We start from the raw sequence: 25,590 nt of genomic DNA on the forward strand, positions 1-25,590 counted from the left end.
ATCGTCAATGTTGTGGTTTTCAACCTATGTAATTGCATTTAAATTTCCTGACAATTAAACGTAGAAAAAAAAATAGGAGGCATTACTTTTTGACTGACCCTCGTAAAAATAAACTTGGTGTGGACACGGTTGACAAAATGGGTTCTGCTTACAGTGTCCAAAGTGGCAGGGAAAGGTGGTCAATGGCAGTGTTTCTCACCATTCTAAACGTAGCTGGTATCAGCAGTCCAGTCAGTTGCCTGGGGAATGGACAAAACGTGCCACCTCTCCGAACTTTCCTTCGTGAGCTGGCGAAACAGCTCATAAAGGAGTACTGGATTAGGCAACCACACCTCCCACGCTTACCACGCACTGTGGCCTTATGTCTTCGAGAAGGTCTTACTCAAGATCAAGAACCACAAACTTCAGGCAACTCTGCAACAACTGATAGTGAAGCAGATAACAAAAGCGCTGTCAACCCTGCTGAGAAGATGAAAAATAAAACGAGACTCACCACATACGCAAAGGACATGGCCAATAGCTGGGGTTGTTGATATTTTTTTTACTAGTTGTAGGTAGTACTATCAGATGCAACTCTTTTGAATCAATTTCTTTGAATTAATTGATACAAGAAGTTTATTCACAGTTTATTTAATAAATAACATTCGTAATTTGATGGTGTATGTGTACTTTTCACCTGGTAAATCCGAACTATTGCTTCTTTTCATTTAACTAAATGTATATTTCACAGGCGCGAGGTATGTACCGGTGTCAGATCGGGTGACGCTTATAAAGGAATGTTAAATAACCAATTTTTGTTTGTAAACTTAAAGATGTGGTCATGGGCATCCCCTGCATGTGTTCTATTCGTGAATAGCTTTGGTACTTTGTGTTATTTCCTGATGGATATAGCTCAAAACTGTTGTGACATTATTCTCACATATCGCTTAAAGATATTCTTTCATTTTTCCTCCAATATTTAGTGGTTAATTTACAGCGACCAGACATGGGTGCTTAGGAGGAAAGCTTTGCGTTTTTCTCCCTGGGAAGATGCGCTCCTGGTGTGGTCTCAGGTTTACTGTTATCGGCAGAAATCAGTGAATCTCGTCAGGAGATTTCACGGAAATGGGGCTGTAGCCTGCTCCGTGCATTTGTGGGCAGAGCCAGTGCCTGCCCTCGCCGAGGGCAGATGAAGCCGTGCCGCAACTACTGTCCCCAGAGAACAGCTGAATTGACTTTTCTGCTTTTTCTGCATGAATATCACAGGGCAAGTAGATGCGTTGCCACCTGGCCAGCATGAAACAGTTGGCTCCTTTTGCTCCAAAATGTTGGCGTATCCGATCAAATAAGTTAGCTCCACCCCGATGCTTGGTGCGAAAAATCTTACCCGTTGAGGAAACACTGCTCCATGCTGGTACCAACCTCGTGGTTGTTAAGGTGCGTGGTGTAAGTCAAGAGCTGGCACTTTCTGATGCGTTACATTGTTTTTTGTGAAGTAAGCGATATTCTCATCCGTCACATTGGCAACAGACGTGAGTCGTCCCTCCACGTAGAGTTTTTTTTTTTTTTTTGGAATTAGGGAGCTGAGGTTGGAGAACTAATATTCGTGGCTACTCATCGCCTGGCAGCCATCTGGTGGCGATGGGAACAAACTGTGCAGATTTTGGGGAAATTTAAGTGTAGCAGTCTTCGGTAGCACGATCCCTATTCTGAGCAGCACATATGTACTTGTTCTGAAACGCAACTATTATCAATTTGACTTTTAATTTGTGATTTTTTTCTCATTATCTACGAATTTGTGAGCTGTCCGGAGACGGATATTTTTTTCTCCATATAGTCTTCCATACAATTTTTTACCTCCCCAAAATGTTAGCGCCATTTTGTGTAAATTCAGTCATGATATTAGAGAAGTTTGCTCCCTTTCAACTTCTTGTGAACTGACTCCTTCAATTAGAGCAAATAAAAACCTGATATAGGAAGATTTGATTTAAGTGTCAAGATCCTTTAATTGTTCTACAAGGCATATTTGGAAAGTAAGGTCCGATTTTGCGCGAAATGGAAACCGCTGTGAAAATCCGATGGAACTTTGCACAGATGTGTTGGGCAGTATCTTTAGTGTGTCTGTCGATCGCTGCACGTCGCTCTTTTCAGTTCAGAGTACAAAGCGATCACCTAAAATGCCTAAAACAACAGTGTCTCCCGCCAAATATGTGGATCTGGTGAGAGATTTCGCCTGAAGGTATCCAACCCACAAAACATAAATGTCATGCGTTTGTTTCTTCAAGATAATCCTCAGCCGCATTCTGCAGGGCCAATGAAGACGTTCCTGCAGCGTTTCTGATGGGAAGTGTTTGGTCACCCACAATACAACCCTTAATTGGCTTCCTCCGAAGTTCATCTCTGCTCACATGAACCGCTGGCTACGAGGAAAATATTTTGGCACAAAAAACGAAAGGAGACCAGCGTAGAGAATTGGTGGAAAGCTCAGGCGGCTGTTTCCTGTGACGAGGAAACTTGAAAGTTTGTACAACGCTACGATAAATGTCTAAGTCGGAGCGGCGACTATTTACAGAGGCAGCTGGAAGATGTGAATAACGGTTGCGAATAAAAAGTTTTTGATTTTCAACGTGGTTTCCATTTCGCGACCGATCGGATCTTACTTGCCGGCCGCGGTGGTCGTGCGGTTCTAGGCGCTCAGTCCGGAACCGCGCGACTGCTACGGTCGCAGGTTCGAATCCTGCCTCGGGCATGGATGTATGTGATGTCCTTAGGTTAGTTAGGTTTAATTAGTTCTAAGTTCTAGGCGACTGATGACCACAGATGTTAAGTCGCATAGTGCTCAGAGCCATTTGAACCATTTTTTGGATCTTACATTCGGAACAGTTCTTGTACAATTTTTCCGTGATTAGGCGACTCACTAGCAACACTTATAAATTGTTGTACATCTAATTTTGTCGTTGTCACTGTGATGGCGTTACTGTTGTGCACGTCGGCGAAATTCAACGATCGGTTACTTATTACGCACTGAAGGTGACGAGAATTGCACTCACTCGTCTTCTATGAGTATAGCTTGGTTTATTGACTAGGGAGAGTTGCGTCGATTGCACTTAGGATTATGAGTGTCTATGTGTTGTTTCACGATAATTTGGCTACTAATCTTACCGTATCCTAATTTAATAGTAACAATACTTTTTTTAGCAACGTCATATTCATAACGCAGCCCAATTACGCACTATTCCGCAAAACAACGTCGGACACAACTTTCAGTGTATTACTGTGGGTTTCTTATAAATGTAGTACAAAATCAGTCGTTTCTATGCATATACGTCCGAAAACGGAGTATGCATCTGTTAATCTCCTCACCGATTCCACAGAGAACTTCTTCATTTGTTAGTCCAATTTCTATTGAGCCACACCTAAAACTCTTGAATACTCTTCATTTTTTTCACAGTCTGCAATTCGCTTCCATACAGTACTGTGCTCCAAACGAACGTTATCAGTGTTTTTTTCCTCGTATTATCGTCAACGTGTGATACTAGCGGACTCCTTGACTACTTGTTCTGGTCTGCTTTACATATCCACCTTGCTTTTTTCCGTCCCGTGTTAGTTTTCTTCCAAGGTAGCAAAATTTCCTCACTTCATCTACTTCGTTTCACGTTAAATTTATTGGTTATCTCATTTCTGCTACTGCACATCCTTTTTTTCGTTCTTTGTCTCATACTCAGTCCACGGAATGTACTAATTCAACTATTCACTCCATTCAACGGATTTTGCAATTCGTCTTTACTCTCAGTGAAGATGTATTGTCAATACCCAGTCTAATCACTGATGTCGGTGCACTACGAATTTTAATCCAAGTTCTAAATGTTCATCTCCGTCTCTACTTCTCCGATGCATAGATTAAACTGTGGGGCGAAAGGGTATGTTATACCTTTTGTAATCCGAGTATATCCTTCTTGATTTTCCGTTATTATTATTACCTCATGGTGTTTATGCATATCGTACTAATTTTTCCTTATAAAAATGTGTGTGAAATCTTATGGGACTTATTTTTCCTTTTACCATTCACCTATGTTCCCCAGAATTCCTGACATCTTGCACCGTTTTTCACTGTAGACCGCTTTCTTTAGTTCTGCAGATTCTATGCACATATCTTGGTTTTTCTTATGTCTTGCTTCCCTTACTTAGGATAGTGCCAAAATTGAGACGCCGGTGCCCTTACCTTTCTTAAATGCCGACCTGACAGTTATCTAACAGATAATCATTTTTATTTTTCATTCTTTCGTACATTATTCGTGTCAGCAGCTTTGAGGCATGAGCTGCTAAGCTGATTGTCGTGTAGTTCTGACACTTACGTGCTCTTGGTATTTTTGGGATTGTGTGGGTGTATTATCGAAGGCCGATGTTGTGTCTATGGATTTAGATTCCGGAACCAACTGAAATAATTATTTTGTTGCTATTTGCTCCCATGATAACAGACTTTCCAAGATATGTTGTCAGTGCCTTTCGCTTTATTGAATCGCAAATATTGCAAAGTTTGCTTAAACGCGACTCTACTGCTGAATCCTCTAGTTACATATCGTCTGCTATTTGTTGTTCTATCACGTCGTCAGACAGTTTCCCCTGTCGTATAGACCTTCATTGTACTCTTTTCATCTATAACAGAGTAACTGCTCTTGCACTCTTAATATTGACACCTTTGCTTTTAACTTCACCGACGGTTGTTTTGACTGTTGTGTACGCCGAATAACTTCCTCCGACAATAGTTTCTTTTCTGAATTCTTCGCATTTTTCTCGCAGTCATTTCGCATTGGCTTTCCTGCACTTCCTAATTGTTTCATTCCTAAGTGGCTTATACTATTGTACTACAGTCTTTCCAAACATTTTGTACTGTCTACTTTCACCGATCAATTGATGTCTCGTGTTACCCAAGGTTTCTTTGTAGTTAAATTTCTTGTACCAATATTTGCCTTTCCAACTTCCGTGATTGACCTTCTTAAGAGATGTCTACTACTCTTCCACTGTATCGGCCACACTGGTAATCCTTACCGCAGTATCTACAGCCTTGGAGAACTTCGAACGTACTTCATCATCCCCAGACGGTTCCACACTCATTTTTTCTAGACGAGTGTCTTAAACTTTACCTCGTATAGATGATGTCTCCTCTGTATTCCGACTTTTTGAAACTTATTCGGCCGATGGACCTCTCGAAGAACGATTCCGCGGTTGAACTGTATCTGCTGTACATAATCCCGGTTCCAGATAGGTCTTCTGGCACGCGTGAGGGCAGTTTCCTTGAGGTATGGTGCGCCAGACCCAGGTCGCAGGTGTGCACCATCTTGAGCAACTCTAGGTACGTAACAGCGGCATCTCTTCATAAGACGGCAGTGTACTGCGGCGCCGGACGTTGAAGCTGGATTGGAAAAGGAGGACAGCACTCTGTGACGCTCAAGCGCCCTCTCCTCAGCCCCCCCCCCCCCCCCCCCCACAATGCGATAGTGCAGTGTAATACCGTAATACCGGTTGTCCCAAAAGTCTTTCTCTGATTAAAACTGTCCATAAAGCATAAAAGAAGTACCCGTGGTCTAGGAGGGTCAGAGGGTTACGTGCCCTCTGTAATAAAAAACTGAGTTAATCGATCAACAACGAACTTAAACGGATGTCTTGCGACGTTCGCCCCCAGCAGACGCAACGAACAAAAGCGAACAAGCCGACACGGTAGCTCAGCGTGTTCGGTCGGAGGGTTACGTGCCCTCTGTAATAAAAAAACTGAGTTAATCGATCAACAACGAACTTCAATGGATATCTTACGACATCCGCCCCGAGCAGATGCAACGAACAAAAGCGAACAAAATTAGATCCAAGTAATATAAAAAGAAGGGGGTAGCGTCTTTGATTCATAACCAAAACGTCTTCTGTCCCGGGTTCGATCCCCGCCACTGCCTAAATTTTGATAAATAGTCAGCATTGGCGGCCGAAGACTTCCGGCATAAGAAGTCAGTCTCATTCTGCCTTGTCAAAGAGGGCGGAGGAGCGGATAGAGGTTCAGGGCACTCTCTTGTCCTAGGGGTGGGAAATTGCCCCCAAAAGGCGGAAGAATCAGCAATGATCAGCGACATGAGGATGCAGAAGGCAATCGAAACCACTGCATTCAAGACACGTAACGTGTATCCACAGGACATGTGGCCTGTAACTGAAGAAGTGTCATGATGATCTCTCCATTGGCAAAAGATTCCGGAATAGTCCCCCATTCGGATCTCCGGGAGGGGACTGCCAAGGGGAAGGTTACCATGAGAAAAAGATTGAATAATCAACGAAAGGATAATGTTCTACGAGTCGGGACGTGGAATGTCAGAAGCTTGAACGTGGTAGGGAAACTAGACAATCTGAAAAGGGAAATGCAAAGGCTCAATCTAGATATAGTAGGGGCCAGTGAAGTGAAGTGGAAGGAAGACAGGGATTTCTGGTCAGATGAGTATCGGGTAATATCAACAGCAGCAGAAATGGTATAACAGGTGTAGGAATCGTTATGAATAGGAAGGTAGGGCAGAGGGTGTGTCACGGTGAACAGTTCAGTGACCGGGTTGTTCTAATCAGAATCGACAGCAGACCAACACCGACAACGATAGTTAAGGTATACATGCCGACGTCGCAAGCTGAAGATGAACAGATAGAGAAAGTGTATGAGGATATTGAAAGTGTAATGCAGTATGTAAAGGGGGACGAAAATCTAATAGTCATGGGCGACTGGAATGCAGTTGTAGGGAAAGGAGTAGAAGAAAAAGTTACAGGAGAGTATGGGCTTGGGACAAGAAATGAAAGAGGAGAAAGACTAATTGAGTTCTGTAACAAGTTTCAGCTAGTAATAGCGAATACCCTGTTCAAGAATCACAAGAGGAGGAGGTATACTTGGAAAAGGCCGGGAGATACGGGAAGATTTCAATTAGATTACATCATGGTCAGACAGAGATTCCGAAATCAGATACTGGATTGTAAGGCGTACCCAGGAGCAGATATAGACTCAGATCACAATATAGTAGTGATGAAGAGTAGGCTGAAGTTCAAGACATTAGCCAGGAAGAATCAATACGCAAAGAAGTGGGATACGGAAGTTCTAAGGAATGACGAGATACGTTTGAAGTTCTCTAACGCTATAGATACAGCAATAAGGAATAGCGCAGTAGGCAACACAGTTGAAGAGGAATGGACGTCTCTAAAAAGGGCCATCACAGAAGTTGGGATGGAAAACATAGGTACAAAGATGGTAGCTGTAAAGAAACCATGGGTAACAGAAGAAATACTTCACTTGACTGATGAAAGGAGGAAGTACAAACATGTTCCGGGAAAATCAGGAATACAGAAATACAAGTTGCTGAGGAATGAAATAAATAGGAAGTGCAGGGAAAGTAAGACGAAATGGCTGCAGGAAAAATGTGAAGACATCGAAAAAGATACGTTTGCCGGAAGGACAGACTCAGCATACAGGAAAGTCAAAACAACCTGTGGTGACATTAAAAGCAACGGTGGTAACATTAAGAGTGCAACGGGAATTCCACTGTTAAATGCAGAGGAGAGAGCAGATAGGTGGAAAGAATACATTGAAAGCCTCTATGGGGGTGAAGATTTGTCTGATGTGATAGAAGAAGAAACAGGAGTCGATTTAGAAGAGGTAGGGGATCCAGTTTTAGAATCGGAATTTAAAAGAGCTTTGGAGAACTTACGGTTAAATAAGGCAGAAGTGATAGATAACATCCATCAGAATTTCTAAAATCATTAGGGGAAGTGGCAACAAAACGACTATTCACGTTAGTGTGTAGAATATATGAGTCTGGCGACATACCATCTGACTTTCGGAAAAGCATCATCCACACAATTCCGAAGACGGCAAGAGCTGACAAGTGCGAGAATTATCGCACAATCAGCTTAACAGCTCATGCATCGAAGCTGCTTACAAGAATACAGAAGAATGGAAAAGAAAATTGAGTATGCGCTAGGTGACGATCAGTTTGGCTTTAGGAAAAGTAAAGGCACGAGAGAGGCAATTCTGACGTTACGGCTAATAATGGAAGCAAGGCTAAAGAAAAACCAAGACACGTTCATAGGATTTGTCGACCTGGATAAAACGTTCGACAATATAAAATGGTGCAAGCTGTTCAAGATTCTGAAAAAAGTAGGGGTAAGCTATAGGGAGAGACGGGTCATATACAATATGTACAACAAGCAAGAGGGAATAATAAGAGTGGACGATGAAGAACGAAGTGCTCGTATTAAGAAGGGTGTAAGACAAGGCTGTAGCCTTTCGCCCCTACTCTTCAATCTGTACATCGAGGAAGCAATGATGGAAATAAAAGAAAGGTTCAGGAGTGGAATTAAAATACAAGGTGAAAGGATATCAATGATACGATTCGCTGATGACATTGCTATCCTGAGTGAAAGTGAAGAAGAATTAAATGATCTACTGAACGGAATGAACAGTCTAATGAGTACACAGTATGGTTTGAGAGTAAATCGGAGAAAGACGAAAGTAATGAGAAGTAGTAGAAATGAGAACAGCGAGAAACTTAACATCAGGATTGATGGTCACAAAGTCAATGAAGTTAAGGAATTCTGCTACCTAGGCAGTAAAATAACCAATGACGGACTGAGCAAGGAGGACATCAAAAGCAGACTCGCTATGGCAAAAAACGCATTTCTGGTCAAGAGAAATCTACTAATATCAAATACCGGCCTTAATTTGAGGAAGTAATTTCTGAGGATATACGTCTGGAGTACAGCATTGTATGGTAGTGAAACATGGACTGTGGGAAAACCGGAACAGAAGAGAATCGAAGCATTTGAGATGTGGTGCTATAGACGAATGTTGAAAATTAGGTGGGTTGATAAGGTAAGGAATGAGGAGATTCTACGCAGAATCGGAGAGGAAAGGAATATGTGGAAAACACTGATAAGGAGAACGGACAGGATGATAGGACATCTGCTAAGACATGAGGGAATGACTTCCATGGTACTAGAGGGAGCTGTAGAGGGCAAATACTGTAGAGGAAGACAGAGATAGGAATACATCCAGCAAATAATTGAGGACGTAGGTTGCAAGTGCTACTCTGAGATGAAGAGGTTAGCACAGGAAAGGAATTCGTGGCGGGCCGCATCAAACCAGTCAGTAGACTGATGAAAAAAAAAAATATATGTCGATACATCGGAGTACCTATACATTAGTAAAACCAAATGTGAATACTGTCACAAAAATATGTCTGTTACTTCGCAGAAAAGTAGTACGATATTACTGTTATCGAGAACTGGGTTTGGAGTGCCGTAATGGTCATGTAAATAAAGAACCATTACAAGTTGCATGATTTTGATGTCTTGCCAAACAAATTCACCTGATCTGAAACCGATGGAACATAGTTGGGACACTATCGAAAGTTGCATGACTGTGCACTCACGTTGATGTCTTGCCCACCAAATTCACCTGATCTGAAACCGATGGAACATAGTTGGGACACTATCGAACAATAACCCTGTGCCCGCGAACCACGTGCGTGTAATTTACGGGAATATTGTGTTACCTGTTAGTAGGGATCTGGTGCCATACACCTCTGGAAACCTACGAAGGACTCGTTGAATCAATAGCAAGCAGAATCGCAGCTGCATTGCTTTCCTATTTTGCACCAAGACATTATTAAGCAGATGGTCATAATGTTTTGGCTCGTCAGTTTCTTTGCAGATCATTAATTAGCTAAAATTAAGACGTAAATGGCAGTTATTCGTCGTAGTAGTTTCACTTATGTCATAGATCAGTGTAAAATTGCTTAAGAATAGTTTTTCATAATTTTTTAAAGTAAATGTACACTGGAAGATAGCAGAATTGTTCGACAGTATGCACAGCCTATCTGTGAGAGATAATTCCGTAGTTATCTTTGGTGGTGACTTGTGTGATGGACTGTTCTCACGTTGATTATAGAAAATGAGCTCACTGTAAGTGCAGTGATTCATTAAATGTGTTACAAAACAGCCTACATAAATGTGGAATGCAAATACCAATATAGGACGTCTAACACCCTTCCACCTCATTGTCAGTACCCTATAAGATTACGAAAACAGCTTCTTCCACTAGTATATAAAAAATAGAACTTTTCTCATTCAGCAGAAAGAAAAACACTCTGAGGAAGGCCATCTGTAGCAGTGGGCGAAACATCGAAGAAATTTACATATTTACAGTGCGGTCACATACGTTAAAGAATTTTATTGGCAGTGACAACGGCCGCGGCAGGCTACATCAAGGTAACTACGTTTACCACATCCAAAAACATGAATAAAAACGAATTTATGTCCAGTAAGTACCTACTGGCATGCAAGCAATGCATGACAAGGCTTTTTATCAATTTCTTACAATTTGGTACTGAAGTGAATGTTTCGTTTGTAGTTATCCGGTAGCAGAATATGCTTCAGATAGATCGAAACTTCCAGCACATTTCAATAATGGTTATATAGCAACAGACTGTGTGTAGAAACATGTCTTTAAACAGACATATTACAGCTGTGGAGCACCATCTTGAAAAAAAGTTGTTCTTAACCTGCAGGATTGCACTGAAATATTTCTAGCATTCTGGTTGTCGAATGTCTTCTCTGCCAAACTTATTAATTGCATCGTTTACAGCTGCCCCAAGCGCTGGAGAGCCTCTTGCCGAAGATCTGCCAAGAAACTGTGACCGGTGGTCTTATGCTTTCTGACGGATTTCCTGTCAGACTATGGGGAATCGTCAGACACGAACTACGCTCCACTAACAGCTGCCCGATATGTCCTTTGACACTCAGGTTTTGCGCGCTTACGACAAACACAGCATCTTCAGTCATGTTTCCAGTTGCATGAGAGAGTAATTAAGGAGATGATCGAAATAAGGATATCGGAAAAGTTGTTAAGAATCGAGGTATGATTCTGGGAATGCCTGAGACTGGGCATTCATATTGTTGAAATCTCGTTGTTCGCTTCATTCACGAGAAGCGGAAAGAGCTATTCATTCAAATAACGCCGCGGCATCCAAAAATAAAAATTCTACAAAGGAGGCAAATAGGCTAGCGAGAGCAGCAATACCTCACATTTTCGTATGAGTCCAGACAACCACATACGTAAGACCAGTGCCGGCAGTATCTGGTGAAGAATATCGGATAAGTCGTTGAAATATTGGGCAAGAAATGAAATCGACAACAACAGAAAAATACCGTACAGCAGTCAGCCTCAGAAAAGTTTTGAAAACGAATTTTGCCTGCTAACTGATTACTGTAATAGCTACAAGACTATTCACACTCACAACTGAAAATGGTTTGTATTATAATCCTTAAACAGCATTGTCTGTGCTCAAAGAAAAGGTATTTAGACGAAGGAATGCAGTCTTTCATGGTCGCTAAATTGTCTACGATGACTGCTGTGTTTTGTACCTTAGACCAGCGACACACAAGCTGAAATTACTAAATAACGTTTCCCCGGCGGTGCAGGAGATGTCTACTAGTTATTAAGAGACTCCTTTTTTAATTGGTTAAATGAGGAGAGTCTTAGTAACTAATTTACTCCTTTTAGATACACCAGATGTTATTTCCGCTTCTGACGACGTCCATTGTGATGGGTACTAAAAAATTTGTTAGTATTTTATGACTCACAACACTGATGACTGTCCGCAGACAGTGTCATCTACGTTTGCTAACAAGTTATCAAATCACAAGAAGATAACGCTCGTATGGATTAGAAGGAATTACAATATTGGTCTGTTTCCTTGTTAAAAGCGAACTGTTCTTGAAATAGTAACTGATATTATGTTTATTCAATTACGAAAAGCCTTCGATACATTTCCGCCTTACCTCTCGCTATACAATACAACCGCTTACAGAGTATTAGAGCCGACCGGTGTGGCCGAGCGGTTCTAGGCGCTTCATTCCGGAACCGCGCTGCTGCTACGGTAGCAGGTTCGAATCCTGCCTCGGGCATGGGTGTGTGTGATGTCCTTAGGTTAATTAGGTTTAAGTAGTTATAAGTTCTAGGGGACTGATGACCTCAGATGTTAAGTTCCATAGTGCTCAGAGCCATTTGAACCATTTGAGAGTATTAGAACCTGTGTGCCTATTGGACTGAAGACCTTACAGTAAAAATAGCTTTGTACGGTTAGCAAGGCCAGGTAAGTGTGAGAACTGTGGCACAGTCTGCTTAATTCTTGATGTGTCCATCATCCTAACATTTACAGAAAAATGGGAGCAAAACTTAAGAAAAGAAAAAAAAGAAAACGCACCACGACAGAATTACTGGAATTGGATGGCATCGGTAGACGTGATGAACATGTACAGACAAACAAATAATTACAATTTCAGCAAAATTGGACGATTTGTTCAAGAGAAACAGCTTCAAAGATTGAGAAAGTCGATAACGCGCCGGTCCGCCTCAGGCGCGAATGCAAGTAGTTATTCGGCCTTGCATTGACAGAATTGTTGAATGTTCTCCTGAACCATAGAGCGTCAAATTTTGTCCAGCTAGCACTTTAAATTCTGAAAATCCCGAACTGGTAGAAGGACCTTTCTCATGATGCTCCAACCATTCTCAATAGTGGAGAGCTCCGGCGACCTTGCTGGCCAAGGTAGCGTTCGACAAGCACGAAGACAAGCTGTAGAAACTCTCGCCGTGTGGGGACGTGCCTTATCCTCCTGAAATGTAAGCCCAGAATGGCTTGCATGAAGGACATAAAACGGGGGATAGAATGTCGTTGATGATCCTCTGTGTCGGAAAGATGATCCTCTGTGTCGGAAGGGTGCCTTGGATGACAACCAAATGGGACATGCTATGAAAAGAAACGTCACCCCAGATCATCACTCCTGATTGTAGGGCTGCATGGCGGGCGACTGTTGTGATGGTGTCCCACCGGTGTCCGAAGAGTCTCCAGACACTTCTTCGCTGGTCATAGGGGCTCAGAAATTGGACTCCTCACTGAAGACAATTGTATTCCAGTCAGGGAGATTACAGGTCGAAGAAGCATCTGGAGACCTCCAGGACGGCAGTGGGATATCTACCTGACTGTCACCCGCCGTAAGGTCCTACGAATAGGAGTGACGCTCTGGGGTGCCATTTGTTTCTTTGCGGGACCCCTTTGGTTGTCGTCCGCGCCACCTATACAGCGTAGCGACACATCGACAATATTCTACACTTCGTTTTGTTGCCCTTCAATGCAAGCCATCATTGTCTTACACTTCAGCAAGATAATGCCCGCCCTCATACAGCGAGAATTTCTAGAACTTGTCTTCGCAGTTGCCAAACCCTACCTTTACCAGTAAGGTCGTAAGGTCGCCGTATCTCTCCCCAATTGAGAACGCTTAGAACCTTGTGGGCAGGGCCTTCCAACCAGCTCGGGGTTTCCACGATCTAACGCGCCAATTGGTGCGAACAGTAAGGGTGGAAGACCAAGATCTAAGTCAGGGATGCAGTATTTTCTCCCTTCTGTTGAATTTACATCTCTCAAGTGGAACAGCAAATAAGAGAGGAAGATTGAGGGGTGAGTTTAAAATTCAGGGTGAAAGGATATCAATGATAAGATTCGCTGATGATATTGCGATTCTCAATGGAGCGAAGAAAATTTACTGCTCCTGTTGAATGGAGTGAACAGTCTTCTGAATATAGAATACTGACTGACAGTAAACCGACGAAAAATGGAAGTAATAAGTAGAAGAAGAAATGACATAAGCGATAAAATTAGTGATCCTAGGTACACGAATTTAAGGAATTCCGCAAATTTGGCAGCAAAGTTACGCATTATGGACGAAGCAAGAAGAACAAAACAGCAAACCGTCACAGACATAGAGGGCATTCCTCGCGAAAAGAAGTCTTATCAGCACCACATGTCAGTTTAATTTGAGGAAGAAATTTCTGTGCCTCTAGATCTGTGGCACATGATTGCATGGAAGTGAAGCGTGGACTGTAGGGAAACAGGAAGTCTTCAGCTGCCGCCGTCGTCGATTGACGTAGAGCTATAGAAGGATTTAAAAAATTAGGTAGATTGATTAGACAATGGATGAGAAGAATCTCCGCAGTATCGGCGAGGTGAGATGTATGTGGTATATATTGAAAATGAGAAGGGACAGGATGATAGGACATAACCTAAGACATCAGATAATTGCTCCTATGGTATTACAGGTCGCTGTAGAGGGACTGCAAGGGGAGAGACTGAATCCCCACCACCACAAGAAAATTATGTACCCTTCCCTATAAAGTATAAGAAAGCATTCGGGAAACGAATGAAGATGTAGTAGAATAATTTCGTCAACACCCCATGAAAAGGTGTTCTTTCTTTTGGCCGATGCCTTATACCGCTGCTGTTTCCATCCGATCCTGCTTCAGGCCACCTGCTTCATACCCTGGTAGCTTCACTTCACCCAGCAGTTTTATTCTCCTTTCTGTTTTCTTCTGCGTTTCCACTGTGTCTTCGATGGACGTTGAAAGACTTCCTTTTTCTTGCACTGTATGTCTTAACCAACTTGCTTTCCTTTTCTCAACCAGGTTTAAGATAGTTCTTTGTTCTGTTACCCTTTCCAGTATGCACTGTTCTTCACTTTATTCAATCATTTTATTTTTTCCATTCTCCTCAAAACGCACTTCTCGACTACCACAGTTCATGCTCTCCCTCTCTTCTTCAATGTCTAAATTTCACAGTTGTACGAAGAAACATTCCACACGAAGTATTTACCCAATCTTTTTTCTTATGTCCATGACCAATTCGTTTCAAAGCTCATTTGCGTTGCCAGTAACTCTAGAGTTCGGTCTCTTGTATCGTTGCGCATTGTCTCAAATTCTTATGGCCATGACCTAATTTCATGACTAAGAAGACGGTAGAGTAGTAGCACGGCGTGTGCCGGCCTCGTGTGCCCTCCGCTAGCCGCGTCATCGGAGAGCGCTGCCCCTGCCGCTTAGGCCGCCCGCGCGCCAAAGCCGCCGCCCCCCGCCGCGAGCAAACCGCACTCCGTTTGTTCGTACAATTGCTCCCTCCGCCTCCAACTGCGAGCGCCCGCCCCGGCAGCGCCAATTTGTTTTTATTATTGAAAATGGATCAACGTCGCTTCACCTGTCAGGTATGCAGTTAATTTCGCCAACATATTCCTCCCCCTTTTTTAACTGGTCTTTCAATTGGTTTATAATAACAAACTACCCTTATGAATTGTAAACCGCACGGCAAAAAAATAAATAAAAATATACGTATCTGTTATTTGAAACGCAAGCCAGAGAAGTAAAGCATCGGACAGAAATGTTATCTGTAGATTTGTGACCGTGTGTGTGCCCACATGCCCTCGCGCCATAGTGTGTGTGAAATTCAGATCGATTGTTCCCTCGGAATTGCTTCGCGAAAGAGCAGGACTCGCGGAACATGACAACGTTCAAATAATATTTGTCAGTTTTTACTAGATTAAATTAACTAAGCTGCAGACAGTTGTCACGTATTGTTGTGGACATATTAAAAAAGTAATATTTTTCTCCTTTCGTGTTTAACTTGTATAATCCTTGCGTACACGATAGGTGTAAATATGCCAGAGAATACTGTTTGCGTTCGCTGGGTTCAGCTGACAGAATCGATTTGGTGTTGTCATACTTTGGCTGTGCACGATGAGAAAACGAAAAGCGTTGAATAATTTTCTTATGTGGATCTTTGCTGTATTTTTCTGAACACAAATAGGAAACCTGCAACCAAACAGTGAATTGTAAAATGTGAAATATCTCAGACAAGTTTCTGTTTGTGAAAGTAATTGTGTTCGAATCTTAGGTTTAATTTTGCAACTTTTAGAAAATGCCAAGCTATTTCGTTCAGCATTGTTCCATCATGGTGTTATACAAATGTCAGTATGAAACTTTTTTCACAGCTGCATGCAGTTTAAATTTGTTAAATACTTTGTAAGCAACTTTAAGATGACAATAAAGAGATCTGTTTGAGTCTTAAAGTATCATGTGCGTTCAAAAAGTATCCTTATTAACCAGAATAAGAACTGAAAACGGCTTACACAACTAAAGGGTACAGTGGGAGGAAGAAGAAAGGTTTAAGTACAATGCGCCACGAAACATCAAGGTTATTACAATCAGAATACTGTCTCAGCAGGAAATTAAGTTTTCTGATGATAATCCATAATTTTTCTTAAGCAGATTACAAAATTTGTATACATTCTTTTGGATTTTTTTCCTTTCCACCTTCACATTTCATAAACTGACATTCAATTGTTTGTGCACCATAAACAGAAAAAGTCCTGATAATCGCAAAGACGTTTGTGACAATCAGTTTCTTTTATAAATTAAAAATTAACTGTTTGTAGATGCATTTTATGTAAGGTAATCAACAGTGGAGGCAAGTTGCAGAAGGGTAGACAGAGAAGGTGAAAGAAGAAAGGAAGGAAGGAATATAAAGAAAGGGGGAAGGAAGAGGATGTGGAAATGTAAACAAAGGAGATGAAGATTGAGAAAAAAAAGGAAAAAACGAGAGACAATATAAACTATGAAGAGAAGTAGGTTGAGAAAATGGAAGAAGAAAAGAAGGAGAGGGAAATATTGATGAAGAAAACAAGGAAAGATAAACAGAGTAAAAGGGTGGATGAGGATAGGTGAGTGGATGAGGCCACAGAGGAGTACAAAAGGAGTACATATGAATAATAATAAGTGAAAGAGGAAACAGAGGAATGCTGAAGGAAGAGAGGTGTGAGTAAGTGACGCTTAGGAAAAAGAAGATGAATGAAGAAGAAAGAGAAGATCCGAAAATGAATTAGGAAGAGAACAAGATGTGGAACAGGCGAATAGTGAGAGAAGAGAAAAGTGGGAGGAGCCACAGAAGAGGAAGAGGAGATGAGAAGGAGGACGACGAGGAGGAATATAAAGTGGATGGGAAAGAACAATAAAACAAAGTAGATTGCAAAGAATATCGAAGTAGTAGGAAGAGCGATAGGAATAAAGAGGATGAATGAGATTTAGTACAGAGTCAGTTCCATTCTGAGATCACAGCTAAGTAGGGGAAGACGAGTAACACATCAAATTTGAGGAGAATGAAATATAACTGATTAACATAAGGAAAGAAGTACAAGTGAAGAAGAGGAGGGTAAGGATGAGAAGGAGGTGACAGACTTGGAAAAGGAATGGATAGGGAGGTTGAAAAAGAAGGTCAGAGGAGGGAGGAAGTGCAGATAGAAGAAGAGATGGAACTGGAGAAAGAGCAGATGTGAAGAGGGAGGGTGGGCTTGAGAAGTATTGGAAGATGATAAAAAGGATAAGGGAGAGAAAGAAAGAGGATGATTAGGAGGAAAATTGGAAGACAAATGTTGATGGTGTTGAGGCAGCAACCAGCCACAAATTTATTTTAAGTTCCTTTATTCAAGAGGTACCGTTACTGGTTTCGAATCATTACAATTCATCGTCAGACGGCTTTCATGCTTTCATTAGAACATGTGGTGTGTTTTTTACTGATTAGTTGTCCTAAAATATAAATAATACATAATTAGAAGCACGTCATACAGATGATTGGAATGTGGCGAAAACTACGAACGTCGTCTGCTGGACGAAAACTTTGTAAACAAGTACTTCAAACCGACATTTCACATGAGTCACATCCCAATGCAAATCTGTAACGCAACCATCTGTATGACGTGCTTATAATTATTTTAATAATTTTGTATATATATTTTAGAACAACTAATCAGTAAAAAACGCACCATATGCTCTAATGAAAGCTTGAAAGCTGTCTGACGATGAATTGTAATGATTCGAGACCGGTAACGATACCTTTTGAATAAAGGAACTTAAAATAAATTTGTGGCTGATTGCTGTCTCAACACCATCAACATATGTCTTCAAATAACAGCCACAGCCTCCAACCATGTAATCATATGACAAAATTGCAGAAAATTGGAAGAAAGATGGGCATGGAGATGGATAAGCTGGAGGAGAAAGAGAAGGAGAAAGTATAAGAAAAGTGACAAATGAGTCAAACATGAGAACTTGCAGAGCTGTTCGTAGTCAATAAAATGAAACAGTTGCCGATATTTCGACCGAATTGCTGCGAGCCTCTTCAGGGCGGTTAAGAGGACTGTAACAGGTCGATCGAAATGTCGCCTGTATAGTTGCTTTAGTGTTCCATAATGACGTGGCCTAATACCCAAAATTGTTTTATTGAAATGGCCTGCGAACAAATATAATTTCTGCAGTCATTTGAATATTCGTGGCTTCTTTAAAACGTTTAAGTCGAATGCCAGGACAATTATGCGAATTTGGTACCGCGCTTGTTCTGTTTTTAATATCGTCTTGTGGACGTCTGTAAATCCTTGTTTGGTTTCACAAGATATCTTCTTCAAATATGGAAACCGTGTTTAAAACTTGCTTGTCAAGTAGACGTCGTCGGTAGGGATTAGCAAGCAGTCTGAGTAACGAGAGGCGTCAATCTTCCCTGCGATAAACAGTTGATAGAACGTAGATGCGCAGGTTCCCTCGTTAGCTATCCAAAACTTATACTAAAGACTGAGAACATAATGTTTCAGGCTTCTACCGCAGCATTCTGTATTACTTTCAGCTTGTGATACATCTTTAGCATTCATTCCCATCCTTAACCAAAGCCAGTACCTGTTCTGAGACTGAAAATATGCTCTGCCAGAATCAACACGCAGGATAAGAGTGCTGTAGGTCGTGTGTTTGTCTTTTCACTTAATAGTGTGCTTGATATGTGCTACAAGTATCATAACATATGTAGAATAAGAAAACGTTTACAGGTATGCCTGCATACAGGTAGCAAACTTTGTGTTTTCTGTGCCTCTTAGTACAACTAATGTTACCTCACCTGTAAAGCGTTGTCATTTAATAACATTTCTGCGCAGAGATTTACTATTAATTCAAATGTAAGGTGAAGACATACCACCTGTTACGATCTCAATGTAGCGTAACCTACATTTTGCTAAAGTTCTATTTATTTCTTATTCAACACACTACTACAAAAAATTTTGTTACCAGAAAAAAATATCATGGACACGATTACTCACTGTTCGTCAGCGCAAATACTTAATTCATCCTTGAGATGAATTTTTAATGTGATTGCATTTCTTCTTCAAGACGTCGTATAAGTGCTTCTCATACGGCCATTTACGTAGTAATTAGCATATTATGAGAACTTCCGACATGTATGCGAACGTATTTCGGCGCAAATTGTAGCGCCGTTTGCAGCCTATACGACACACAGGAAATTGCTTGCGCTAATTACAAATTATCCTCGGGAATTTGGTCTACAATGGACAAGGTGTAATGATTACATTTTTCCCTCCTGGATCTCTGTTTGCGAAACTTCGTTACTATAGCAAAGTCATTACCTCCCACTTCATAATCGATAAATCACAATTTCAATTCCTTCAGTTCAGTTATTCGGGACGCAGCCATTATGTAGGCAAATCAGGCGCACTGCGTGAGGCACCGCTAATTATTCACTGTTTGACGTATTCCCATGGAGAATCCATTGACGCTTCACATAATCTGTTGCTAAACCGAACACCGCGTTCAATGACACTTGATAAATTTACCTGACTTACTTCTTACTTAACTGCTGTTCGCAACGCAACTGCTATTTCTTCTAGGGTTATCGGCGAGCGTGATTGCTTTTACGTATCAATCATTTGCTTCATTTATGTCCTAGTTTAACGTTATATCTCATATCATCGGTGTGCCACTGAATGTTTCCCGCTTTTTCCTAGTTTTAATTTTCTCCACTTCATTTATATAATAAACTTCATATCCTTGTATGGTAACTAATAGTTTAAGTAACGAAATCTCTAGGTGAAATTCAGCTACCGAATTCTTTTACGAGCTTCCAGCGTAGAGAATATATATTTGCCAATCATTGTGATAATAATTTTTTGTATATTCCTCTGAATCTTATTATTTTAATTATACTCCCATCAAATATGCCCCCCCCCCTCTTTCCATTCTGAAAATGCCGTACATGTTTTATTAAGTCGAATCAGTTAACGAAATCTCAAAATTTAAGTAATTCTTACTTTATTACAGGCTGTAAAGCCAAGTTATATCAATACAATAACACTGAAATACACTCCTAGAAATGGAAAGAAGAACACATTGACACCGGTGTGTCAGACCCACCATACTTGCTCCGGACACTGCGAGAGGGCTGTACAAGCAATGATCACACGCACGGCACAGCGGACACACCAGGAACCGCGGTGTTGGCCGTCGAATGGCGCTAGCTGCGCAGCATTTATGCACCGCCGCCGTCAGTGTCAGCCAGTTTGCCGTGGCATACGGAGCTCCATCGCAGTCTTTAACACTGGTAGCATGCCGCGACAGCGTGGACGTGAACCATATGTGCAGTTGACGGACTTAGAGCGAGGGCGTATAGTGGGCATGCGGGAGGTCGGGTGGACGTACCGCCGAATTGCTCAACACGTGGGACGTGAGGTCTCCACAGTACACCGATGTTGTCGCCAGTGGTCGGCGGAAGGTGCACGTGCCCGTCGACCTGGGACCGGACCGCAGCGACTCACGGATGCACGCCAAGACCGTAGGATCCTACGCAGTGCCGTAGGGGACCGCACCGCCACTTCCCAGCAAATTAGGGACACTGTTGCTCCTGGGGTATCGGCGAGGACCATTCGCAACCGTCTCCATGAAGCTGGGCTACGGTCCCGCACACCGTTAGGCCGTCTTCCGCTCACGCCCCAACATCGTGCAGCCCGCCTCCAGTGGTGTCGCGACAGGCGTGAATGGAGGGACGAATGGAGACGTGTCGTCTTCAGCGATGAGAGTCGCTTCTGCCTTGGTGCCATTGATGGTCGTATGCGTGTTTGGTGCCGTGCAGGTGAGCGCCACAATCAGGACTGCATACGACCGAGGCACACAGGGCCAACATCCGGCATCATGGTGTGGGGAGCGATCTCCTACACTGGCCGTACATCTCTGGTGATCGTCGAGGGGACACTGAATAGTGCACGGTACATCCAAACCGTCATCGAACCCATCGTTCTACCATTCCTAGACCGGCAAGGCAACTTGCTGTTCCAACAGGACAATGCACGTCCGCATGTATCCCGTGGCACCCAACGTGCTCTAGAAGGTGTAAGTCAACTACCCTGGCCAGCAAGATCTGTCCCCCATTGAGCATGTTTGGGACTGGATGAAGCGTCGTCTCACGCGGTCTGCACGTCCAGTACGAACGCTGGTCCAACTGAGGCGCCAGGTGGAAATGGCATGGCAAGCCGTTCCACAGGACTACATCCAGCATCTCTACGATCGTCTCCATGGGAGAATAGCAGCGTGAATTGCTGCGAAAGGTGGATATACACTGTACTAGTGCCGACCTTGTGCATGCTCTGTTGCCTGTGTCTATGTGCCTGTGGTTCTGTCAGTGTGATCATGTGATGTATCTGACCCCAGGAATGTGTCAATAAAGTTTCCTCTTCCTGGGACAATGAATTCACGGTGTTCTTATTTCAATTTCGAGGAGTGTATTTTTCCATCCACCTTCGTTTGAACTGCGTACGTTTTTCAAAATTGGTTTATTTCTTAAAGCCTTCGAAACCTATGGCTGTCACTGTTCATTTCTTTAACATCAATTGATGTGTTTCGGTTACTGCAGAATTTTTGAACTATTTCTGTGTTTCAGATTTGCTTGTAATAATTACAGTCATCTCGCCCCTGTTTCCACTGTAAGCTTCCTTTAGCCCACAGAGGACATTAAGGTTATATAATCTCGGCACGGTACTTATGCACATACAATTAAGGAACCTTGAATACTAAACTGTGCATGTAATACACTAAGTGATTAAAAGTATCCGGACACCCCGAAAAACATAGTTTTTCTTATTAGGTGCATTGTGCTGGCACCTGTTGCCTGGAACTCCATATCAACTACCTCAGTAGTCATTAGACATCGTGAGGAAACATAATGGGGTGCTCCGCGAAACTCACGGACTTCGTGCGTGGTCAGGTGATTGGATCTCACTTGTGTCATACGTCTGTACGCGAGATTTCCACACTCCTAAATATCCCTATATTCACTGTTTCCACTGTGATGGGAAGTGGAAACGTGAAGGTACATGTACAGCACAAAAGCGTACAGGCCGACCTCGTCTGTTGACTGACAGAGGCCGCCGACAGTTGAAGAGAATCTTAATGTGTAATAGGCAGACATCTATTCAGATCATCACACTGGGATTCCAAACTGCATCAGGATCCACTGCAAGTACTGTGACAATTAGGCGGGAGGTGAGAAAACTTGAATTTCATGGTCGAGCGGCTGCTCACAAGCCACAAACCACGGCAGTAAATGCCAAACGACACCTCGCTTGGTGTAAGAAGCGTAAACATTGAACAATTGAACAATGGAAAAACGTTGTGTGGAGTGACGAATCACGGTACACAATGTGGCGATCCGATGGCAGGGTGTGCGTATGGCGAATACCCGGTTAACGTCATCTGCCATTGTGTGTAGTGCCAACAGTAAAATTCGGAGGCGGTGGTGTTGTGGTGTTTTCGTGTTTTTCATGGAGGGGGCTCGCACCCATTGTTGTTTTGCGTTGCATTATCACAGCACAGGCCTACATTGACGTTTTAAGAACCTTCTGGCTTCCCACTGTTTAAGGGCAATTCGGGGATGGATATTGTATCTTTCAACACGATCGAACACCTGTTAATAGTGCACGGCCTGTGGCGGCAATAACATCCCTGTAATGGATTGGCCCGCACAGTCATGACCTGAATCCTGAATAACACCTTTGGGATGTTTTGAACGCTAACTTCATGCCAGGCCTCGCCGACCGACATCGATACCTCTCCTCATGCAGCACACCGTGAATAATGGACTGCCACTCCCCAAGAAACCTACCAGCACCTGATTGAACGTATGCCTGCGAGAGTGAAAGCTGTCATCAAAGCTAAGGGTGGGCCAACACAATATTGAATTCCAGGATTCCCGATGGAGGGCGCCACGAACTTATAAGTCATTTTCAGCGAGGTTTCAGGATACTTTTGAACACATAGTGAACTTGTCACATTTATTTGACTTTTATTTCTTTGGTTGTATCCACAACTAAGTAACTTCGTGATGCACTGTGTTTATTATAACTGAATAAAACTTCATTCGGATTGGACCTAATTGTTTGAATGTGTCCATTTTGCATTAGCTTGTTCTCATCAGTCTTCTGGCGGGTTGGATGCTTCCAGCCACGACATTATCTCCTGTGCCAAATCTCAGATTGGCACTTGCTTCCTATGTCCTCAACTATTGGTTGTGTATTCCAATCTCAGTCTTTCCCTGCGGTTTTTACCGTCTACAGGTCCCTCTAGTACCACGGAAGGTACTCCCTGATATCTTAACAAATGTATTATCATCCTGTCCCTTCTTCTGGCCAGTGTTTTCCGTATGTTCATTACTTCGTCCATATTGCAAAGAATCACATAATTGCTTATCTTATCAGTCCATTTAACGTTCATCATCCATCCACAACACCACATCCCAAACGTTTCGTTTCTCTACTTTTCCAGTTTTCCGATAGTCCATGATTTGTCCAATCGTTGGCTTCATTCTCAGAAATTGCTTCCTTAAATATAGCCGTATGTTCAATACCAGTAAACTTCCTGTAGCGAGGATTACCCTCTTTGGATGTGCTAGTCTGTTGCTTATATTCTCATTTCTTTGCTTATATTCTCATTTCTTTGCCTCTCATGCGTTCTTTTGCTTCCAAGGTGTTAGAATTTTTTCACTTCTTCTATTACATGGTCCCCCGTATACTGGATGTTTTGCCCATAAGAAGCAAGTGGGAATATTCAAATGGAAAGTGACCTAAAGTGTTGGTTACGAAGATCTCTTCTGGACGTACTTAATTACAGTGAACGCTGTACATACGAACCCAATAACTGCTTCTATACAGTTCCACTATGGTTATGACAAACTGTTCAACGAGTAAAGAATAACCACGTGGTCATTTTACAAGGTCGACGTTTCAGCAGATATTACATTAATGAGAAGGTCGCTTGACTCTTATCACAGGTAGGAGAGGAAGAAACACTGCTTAGGGTTTAACGTCTGACAACGACGAAGTTGTTAGAGGCCGAACCCAAGAGCGGAGACCGCTAACGACATTCGACTTCGCCGCTTAGAGAACCATAGAAAAGCTGAATCTGGGTGGTCGAGCAGGGATTTGTCCACAGCTCCTCCACAATGTGAGTTCAGTGCTGACTCACGGCGCTACCTTACTGTCTCATAACTACCGCGCAAGATTCTGTTTCATCCTAAATACCACGGACATTCGTCGTCTTACGGACGCAACTACACGGGCGTAGCGTTACTGGGAGATGCAGAGACATACCCTACCAAGAATAGTCATAAATGCTCGTATCATAGCACAAGAAAGGAAAATACGTCCTGGGCCGAGTTAGGGATGTAAAAGGAGGAACTAGATTTCGACTTAAATGGCTCCTACAAAGACATTTAAATTAAAGCAACTTGATATATTCGCACATTTTTACTTATTGGTATTAGTACCCATGTCATATGAATTAAATTTTCACTCTGCAGCAGAGTGTGCGCTGATATGAAACTTCCTGGCAGATTAAAACTGTGTGCTGGACCGAGACTCGAAGTCGGGACCTATGCCTTGCGTGAGCAAGTGCTCTACCAACTGAGCTACCCAAGCACGACTCACGCCCCGTCCTCACAGACTTAATTCCGCCAGTTCCTCGTCTCCTAGGAGACAACATGCCACTCGCCATCATGTTATCCAGCATGGCAGTTGTCATGACGTGCAGCATGATGCAACGTGACATTAAAATTTAGGTGCATCCATTATTTTGGTTCATCCATCCTCACTCTGGAATACTTCCTATTACAGATGCTCTCCCACTCTGTAATACTTTCTATTGTAGGTGCGTCCCATTCTTTAGAATCATATAAATTCATGTCTGTTTGTTCTTACACTTCTCACCATACATGTAACAAGGGGTGTGAATGACGAAGAAATTGCCCCCTCCTGGAAAAAAATCAGTCCCCTTCACCATAAAGAAAAAAATGTTTTAGTATTCCTACCCTCCAGGTACAAATCCACCACCAGAAATTTTATCCGATCAGAAAAACTTTTTTTAGGAATTGTGTGTATGCTCTTCAGCAATATGATGTATATTGTTTGCTATGTCTGGCGAATATTCTGGATTTTTGGGAGAGAATCATCGACTTTAGCCTACAAATTACAAGATTCTTTTGTACCAACACCTCGCAGCTAAGAGGGCTCATTGCGCTGGGGAAGTATGTTTAACCTCTAAAAAAGCGCCAGTATGTCAAGATATTTTGATTTAAAAGTCCTTGAAGCTGCCAGATAAGTCGAAAAACTAGATCTCTTCTTTTGAATTCCTAACTCTACCCGAAAATATTCGTCTTTTTGTGCTATGAAAGCAAATTTACCTTTCTGGTTTTCCACATTTACTGTGCCATTGTTTTGACATGAGACCACCATAGCTTGGCAACCGATTTTGATTTTTGTTGTCTCGGATAACGAATGAGTCTGCGTAGGACTTTTTATTGCCTTTCGAACCATGTTGCTAATTTCATGCAACCGATAAAGCCTCCA

This window comes from Schistocerca gregaria, chromosome 3, assembly GCF_023897955.1.
Source record: "Schistocerca gregaria isolate iqSchGreg1 chromosome 3, iqSchGreg1.2, whole genome shotgun sequence".
In the NCBI taxonomy this organism is placed as follows: domain Eukaryota; kingdom Metazoa; phylum Arthropoda; class Insecta; order Orthoptera; family Acrididae; genus Schistocerca; species Schistocerca gregaria.